Raw genomic sequence first — 8,062 nt, forward strand, 5'->3', positions numbered from 1 at the left:
TTGTCCAGTCATGCAAGCAAAAGGAAGGAAGATCTGATCCTAGTTGAAAGACTCTGGAGGCTTCCATTAATTCACTAATACCTTCTCTTGGCTTCAATATATTCTTGAAGAATAGTTGAGGAGGCAATTGACCAAGACCAAATGACGAGCTACAAAAGAAGGGTTGTAAAACTCATAGGTTGGAAGGTTGCCTGGAAGGAAGGAACCTGTAGACATTTTGTCGCGGCCATGATGGAATTTGGCTGGAAGAACACAAGGTTTGATGAAGGAATTGAAGATTGCAACCGCTGTTTCGTCTGAGCAGCCTGATTCAAATCGAAATTTGAATTGGAAGACCAACTCATTATTCTCATCCTCATCATAGGGTAGCCAAGTCAGGATATCTACATCAAACCCTCTATAAAACTTCTTGAAGAGATGGCCAACATCGACAACAATTGTTATGGCCGATGCGGCTTCACCATAGTTCATGCATTGACGGGTTCTTCCTTCTTCGCCTCTGTATTCCTCATCAAAGTTGGAGGAGGGAAAGCTCAAATTCTAGAGATTTGGCCTTACAATCATATGCATATACAAGTTTAACCACATTTGTATTAGCCATCAAGGGCCGCTGATGGTGTGCACCGCTTCATTCTTTAGCAGCTCAGCGGCCACCTGATGCATCAAATGGTAAGCTGGTCCCAACAGATATTTGCCAAGAGGAATCTCAACGCCTATTGCTAGATGCTCTGCCATGAGTTTATGATTGTAAGTTGGACCACAAGATGACCCATAGAAGATGAATCTTTCTAGCCACATATTCAGAAAAGCTACATATTCTCTTTCGCTAATAGTTGATCTGTCTCCGATATGGTTTAGAATGTAGCTTGACCAGAAATAAGATGCAGAAATCAGGAGTGAATCATTCCTCTCCATTTCAGACAACAACACTGTCAAGCATTGATTCAAGTCATAAATCTCCCAATCTCCAGCCTTTTTCATGGATACCCTACGAAACCAGTCTCTGCATCCCCTAGGCATTTTGGGCTAGTTTCTTAAGGGAGTTTTGGTGTTCCAAGAGGACAAATCCACTACAGATTGTTTGAAGAGGATTTGGTTGGTTTCTTGACAGATAAAGTCAGATGAATCAGGGTCACGCATAGGCCCAAGAAAATAGACATTGGGAGCAACAACCGATGGAATCAAGATTTCGTTCCTCATTTCCTAGAAACCAGATAAAATAAATTTGAGAAAAAAGGAAATGCATATTAGCGGTCGATACTTGGAGAATGGGAACTTGAAAGCATACCTTAGGGACATGGTCACTGGTCACCATTGTAGCCAAAACAGATTTGAATCTGAGGAAGATCGCTTGAATAAAAGTTTGACAGGCAGAGGATTTGCTAGGGTTGAGGCTTTGGCGATGGCGGCGTCGGCTGTTAAGATTTGCTCGAGAAAGCAAGGGAAATCAAATGGGCTGAGTAAGTTGGAAATGATATTGTTGGGATATTATATAAAACTCAGACCGAGAAGTCAGGAGTCAAGTGTATGTCTCGGAACAAATGGTTGCGGCATGGTGAACAGGTAAATAGAAATTTTGGAATAAAATCATTTTATCCAAAAATTGGAGGGCATGTGTTTACACCAAAATTTGGGAAGAAGAACGCGGGAACTCGAAGCTTCCAAGATTGAGTCATCATGGAATCGATTGCATAAGGACCGATATCAGCTGATTCAGATGCAGCACTAGGATCGACTCTCTTCGTATGACATCAACAGATAATGCCAATGAGCTATGGCTGGCTTCGGAAAACCATGTCGTACTCTACAAAAAGGGAAAGATTAGGGTCCAAGTTATCTTAAGTTATGAATGTTTTCTTTTATACCAAAGATTATATGGAGTCGCACTTGAGTAGGATTCATGCTTAGGTTCCGGGTATAAATATTGGACCCCGGCTATTATAAAAAATATCCAATCAATCAATACCAATTATTATTTTTGGCTTCACGCCAACCCTTAGGAGTAGGAGTAGTGTAGATCTCGACGAGTTCTTCAACAACCAGGGCTGCATCGGTCCGGCCAACCTCCGGCTTGTCTGTAAGTACTGTCATGGCTTATACTTCTGTTTGTAAGGTTGCATCGGTTAAGTTCGACCTCCACTGTGAGCTCTAGCATAAGCTAGTTATCGATTCTTATCTAGTTCAAGTACGGCTGCATTGGTTAAGTTCGACCTCCTCTGCTCGAATTAGATTAAGGTCAAGTTATCGGCTCTACCTAAGGGTGGTATCCTTCTGATAGATTCATTAAGTTACCAATCTTGCTGATGTTCTTATTGTCATTTGTTTTCAGTAATATCAACCTGCCCGATCGAGATCGATCTGGATCGGCCTCACATCCTTTTAATCCATTGTTTATTTTGTTACATTGCGATGGTTCTTACTTTAAACGACGGATTGTGTTTCATCGGTCGTTCAGCTTCGATCTTGGTCGTGCATAGTATGCGGTCAAAGGCATGTCTGATCTTGAGATGGTTTACTAGCTAGTTGAATCTGGTCCATAGCTCGCTATTATGGATGTATCAATCCGGTCGACCCCCACTGTTAGTACTTTAGATCGAAGGATGCTAGCTGATAGACTTGCTTTCGACCAGGCATGACCCTAGCTGTTTGCTATGCCTGCATCGGCTAAATAGCCGATCACCTGCGCTTTAACGCCTACAATGTGTCTCCATGATTCTATTAAACGTGAATAGATCTGTTTACTTTAAGGGGTTGATTTGTTGTCTTTATCATGGCTGCCATCGATCCGGTCGAACCCCACTGTTAAAGATAACAGGTTAGGTCTAATGAGTTTATAGATCTATCCATATTAAATAGTCGATTGTTCACATGCTGTAGTCCCTTTTCTACCTAAATCGGCTATTTCAACCGATTTCGCTTGTGCTTTCATGCATATAGCATGTCTTTCAGAAAACCTATCAATGTATAGACTCTTTTATGGATTCTTTGGTTTTAGTTTGTTATTATCATCATAGTTGCCATCAATCCGGTCGAACCTCACTGTTGATAGTAACATATTAGATTCAGAGCGTTTGTAGATCCATTTGTACTAGACCGTCGATTTGTTCGCATGTTATATCCTTTCTCGTTAGATTCATTGACTCAATGCTTTACACTAATAATATCTACCTAGCTGTTGATTTTACTTACATCTGTGTACATTGTACTTGTCATCATAAAATCAAACGTAACCCACGAGCTTTACAGTCCTTAATAGCCGATTTCTTCGCGTATCGGCTGCTTAGTCATTTTTTCCCGTCTGGTTGCTCCCGAAGCGGCACACTTGGAACTGTCTGGGCAAGACTGGCATGTTTCACCTTAAATTACTAATAAACTTTCTCTCATTGTTAATTGCAGGTCAAATTGACTGGCACGCCTTCGGGAATTCGTAGGATCGGCTAGCCCTGCGTTGAAGCCAAGCGGATCTCCAGCCTTGCCCCATCAAGAACATCCTTCCGGCTTGCTGTGTTCCAGGCATATCGACACGTTTTTGCGCCGACACCTAGATACACACAAGCTTACTGTAGTCTGTAGTTTACTTTATATATACTCATGAAATGCCTAAAATTACTCCCTCTTCCCTTGCCCTGACTCCCTTCCCCCAAGTGCCCCCAACGGTCGACTCGGGAGCGTTCACACCGGCGTCCTAGACCCCCGCCTCCCTGCCCTCCTTAGGTCGCTGTCGCCGCCCTCTGGCGTGTTGATTCTCAACTTGCTGCAGATATTCCCCTGACGAAGGTGGTTGTCGATGCTCATCAACAGAGTAAGTCTCGATTTTATCGGGATCTATTCGTTTGATTGAAGAGGTCATAGATGGACAACTTCTTGGCCATGGGGAGCTGAGGCTTAACTCTAGGATGGAAGACTATGGGGAAGTTTGTTTTTACTCAGGGTCCAGTTATTTAGGTGAGATGGACCTAGCGAAGGAAGAGACGTACCGAATTGCTCTTTCTTTAGGGGTTAACTCGAGGTCTCGCCTGGTCGGATGCGTAAACTATCGTGAGATGGCGATGATCCCGAGCAGAGAAGCTGCTGAATTTGCTGATTTTGTGGTGAATCTTTCTCCATCCCTGAACTTGAAAGGGACATTTTGAAGGAGCCCGACACTGCCCTGATGGAGGCTGTGAATTATCACGCTGTTAGCATGAGTTTGACTTGGATCCTGCCTTTCACATTTCTCTGCTTTGTCTTTTAAAGAATTATAGTTATACTTTTGCTCTCTCGCAGGCTATGATCTTGACCCGGTGTCTCCATCGGAAGGTCAAAGTGTACCGCGAGAAAATGGAGAGAGTGTAACGCCCGTGTTTTTGCATCATGATTAAAATCCACTAATTTTTTTAAACTTTACAACAAATTAAAACCCCGAGTATTTATTTTCCGCAAAACCATTTTGAAAATGTATTTCCAAAACTCTACATCGAAACCCACCATATGCCTTTTGTGTGTCGCGTATGATTTAGTTGTAGCAATAGAAATAATTTACTAGGATTAGAAAGATCGCTTCGCATTAAATTCCATTGTCTGCGCTTTGTTTGCTTGAGTGTATGTTTGAATGCTTGCTTGATTGCTTGTGTGCTTTTCTGGAATTTATTTGCGGCACCAAAATGACCTCCCTTTATTATCAATTGCATTCTTAAATATAGAGGTAGATGATGCTTCGTAGATACAAGCAATATTTTATTCTCTAGAAATTATTATAGCCATTGCATTAATAAATTATAAGGTTTAATTTTCTTTCTGATAATTCCTTCTCAATTTACATTTAGTTAATTTATAGCAAATATGAAATCATTAATTTCTATCATAGTTATAAAGTAATATATAATATTGAGGAAATGCATCACGAATACTAGTATTGCACTTTTTAATTAGAAATACTTCATCTATCTATTACATACAAAAAGGAAATAGATACATATACATTGTTATACATTTCTAGGAATTTGAAAATACAAAATGAATTTTGTGTACTCACTCCTGAACGGGCTCAGCCCAACCAACCTTGGCCCGCCTCCTCTTCTCCCTCCTTCCCCTTTTCCTCTTTCCCGCCTAGGCCGTCTCCGGCCCAGCCTGCCCCGCCTTTCCTTCTCCCCTCTCTCCTTCTCTTCCCGCCAAGTCGGCCCGCAACCGTGGCCCAGCAAGTGCTCCCTCCTCCCCTTCCCTTCCCTTTCCTCTCCCTCTCCAATTCTTGGGCCAACCTAGCCACATGGCCTAGCACATCAATGAGGCCCAGCAGCGCCACAGCCCTTCTCCTCTTCTTCCCTTTCACTGACAAACAGGACCCGCCTGTCACCTTCATCTTCTCCAGTGCGTCAACGACGCACTATGCTGGGGTCGCCGCTGCCGCTGACCTCCTGCGCATCCCGCTATCGTCCCGCTGAAGCCCACCCCATCCTAGCTGTCGCCTGACCATGGCTGCCAGAAAAGATCTCCATCGCTGGAGATATTTTCCCCCACCTTGCCGTGGCTATAAATACCCAACGCCACTGTCGCGAAGCACCTCGCCCCGAGCTCGGGCTCCAGTCACTCCTCCTCTCCCGAGCTCCCTCTCCTCCTCTTCTTCGCCCCGCTGCTCTGCTCCGCCGCTTTGCCCAAGGCCGAGAACTCCGCGGACTACACTGAGGCCCAGCGCCTCTGTGCCGCGGGCGCCACCATGCCGACGACTCGCCGGAGCAGAGCACTGTCTACCGTCATTCCCTTCCCCTCCGCTTCGCCCTTTTCTTCCCTCCCTTTCCCTCGCCCTACTTTGCTCGCCCTGCATTCCACCGCCTCATAGCCCAAGCCGAAGCTCGCCGACCGGCCGAGCTCCCTCTCCCACCTCTAACTCTCGCCGCCGCCCTGCTCGCTCTCTTTTTCCTGCCGCGCCCTGCTTTCCTCATCACCTCGCTCCGCGCCACCACCCTCAGGCCGTCGCGCCGCTCAGAACCGGTGAGTTGCTGCTGAGCCCGCTCTCCCTCGCTCTCTCCCTCACTCTCCCTCTCTTTCCCTCCCCTCTTGCTCACTCTGTTCTGCTCGGACGGGATGAGGACGACCATGACATCCCAAAGCCGCTCGGTCATGTCATGGCACCCAATGGGGAAGCGCCATGACGTGCTACGGGTCCCACCTGGCAGCCACTGTCTCCATCTTCCCACTCTTCTGTTCGGAATGGTCTCTGTTCACATAGACCAAAGGCAAAGAGGCGAGTCCATGGAAAAGTGTGTAGGTCCGTTCCGCAGCACAGTGCAGCAGCCCAGCCCCACCAACCCTGACCCATGCATCAGCCACTAGGCTAGGGAGTAAATGCTAGGCATACACAGGAATTGTACACAGGAATCTAAAAGGTAAGCTTATTAATTATAGAAAAAATCCTAGAAAATTTGTAAATAAACTAGAGTCACCCTAGATCATACCTAGATAGTTTGCCACTCATTTTCATTAGATAAAATTGTAGAAATAATTTGCATGTTTCATCCATTCGCGATTAGTCGGTAAACTTTAATAATTTATATCTCTCTCGTTTTAATTCTGAATTCCAAAATTCTTGCACCATAAATCTTCTAAAATAAAACCCTACATAATCATACCATTTTACCTAATTTTTGGTGCCCATTTAAATTCTAGTTTGATTGCTTTTCCTTTCTATATTTAAATTAAAAAGTAGTTATAGTAATAGTCTTTCATCGTAGTAGTAGTAAACCCCGTATATTCGCGTATGTGCATGCGCCATGACACATAGTCGAATATATCCGTACCCAATCACCAAAAATAAGTAGATGCCTATACATACATAGGTATGCCCGATACCCGGGTATACGCCTATGTATGGCTAACCCTAACAACCTAGTTAACCAATACTAGTTATTCATGGGTATATACATATGCGTAGGCGTATATGCCACTATCCTTAGCCATAACCTAGCCCACCTAATCAACCCTAGGCATATACATATGCATGAGCGTATGTGTCACTAACCCGGTGGACCTGTAGAAAGCCTGACCAAGTCACCTTTCTCTTTCAGGTTCACATAATAGTGAACCCTAATAATGTGTTCTGGTTTTCCATCAGACCGACCACCCACCACAACCTAACCCATAGAAGCCCTACCTTATGGATGGAGTACGTCTATCCAAATCTTACTTCAGATTGACATAACAGTGATAACCGACCCATCTCCCAAGAGGACTAACCTGTGAGGGACCCACCGCGTTCATTCACTTAAAATGAGTGTCATCCACTTGACCAGCTCAATTTAAGCAAACCAACCTCAATGACTCCCCCAGGAGCGCACTTGGCAACTCCTCTTTAGGATTAGGTTGAGTATCATGCCACGATAGCCTCCACAACTCAAGAGTACATCTCATCATCAGAGTACACAATAATCTAGTAGAAAACATATATTACAAGTCTTATTGAATATTCTGAATTAATTATACAATGTAAGACTAAATGTAGTGTGAACCAAACGACTCTCTTACCAACATCGCTATGCTATGAATCAATTATATATCTAGCAACTGGTGGTCGCCTTGCCCATGGGCGTAGCCACCGTAGCTTGGATAGCACATGCCATTCACCCACTTTGCCACCAACAACAGGGTGAGATGGCCACCATTGTCCTATACCTGCAAAACAACTTAACGGTAGCACCGTGCATACATTGCGTACTTGCAGGACTTAATTCCAACATATAGTATTTGGTGGATGCATAGGATGATTATCAGGCATTTGTATATGTGCAGAAAACAATGGTGCTCAATAAGAGTATGACATGCTATGCTCAACTTTAGAATTAAAGCATTTATCATTGTAACCAAGGTGCTCATAGTCCATCATCCATCAACAATGCTACCATGGGTATAGAAAGTAGGAACAACCGAGTGATTCCGTCCCGAGGGACTTTAGGCTTTCAAGACTCTGCAGAGGTGTACAACTGTACCCACACGGAGAACGGGATGAACCTCTATACCCGAGTGACAGGTAAGGGTTGCCTCACGTCTCTAACCTTTCCCTAATCCGGCCAGAATATCTGATGAAAGGTTC

This window comes from Miscanthus floridulus, chromosome 10 (genome assembly GCF_019320115.1).
Source record: "Miscanthus floridulus cultivar M001 chromosome 10, ASM1932011v1, whole genome shotgun sequence".
NCBI classification, from domain to species: domain Eukaryota; kingdom Viridiplantae; phylum Streptophyta; class Magnoliopsida; order Poales; family Poaceae; genus Miscanthus; species Miscanthus floridulus.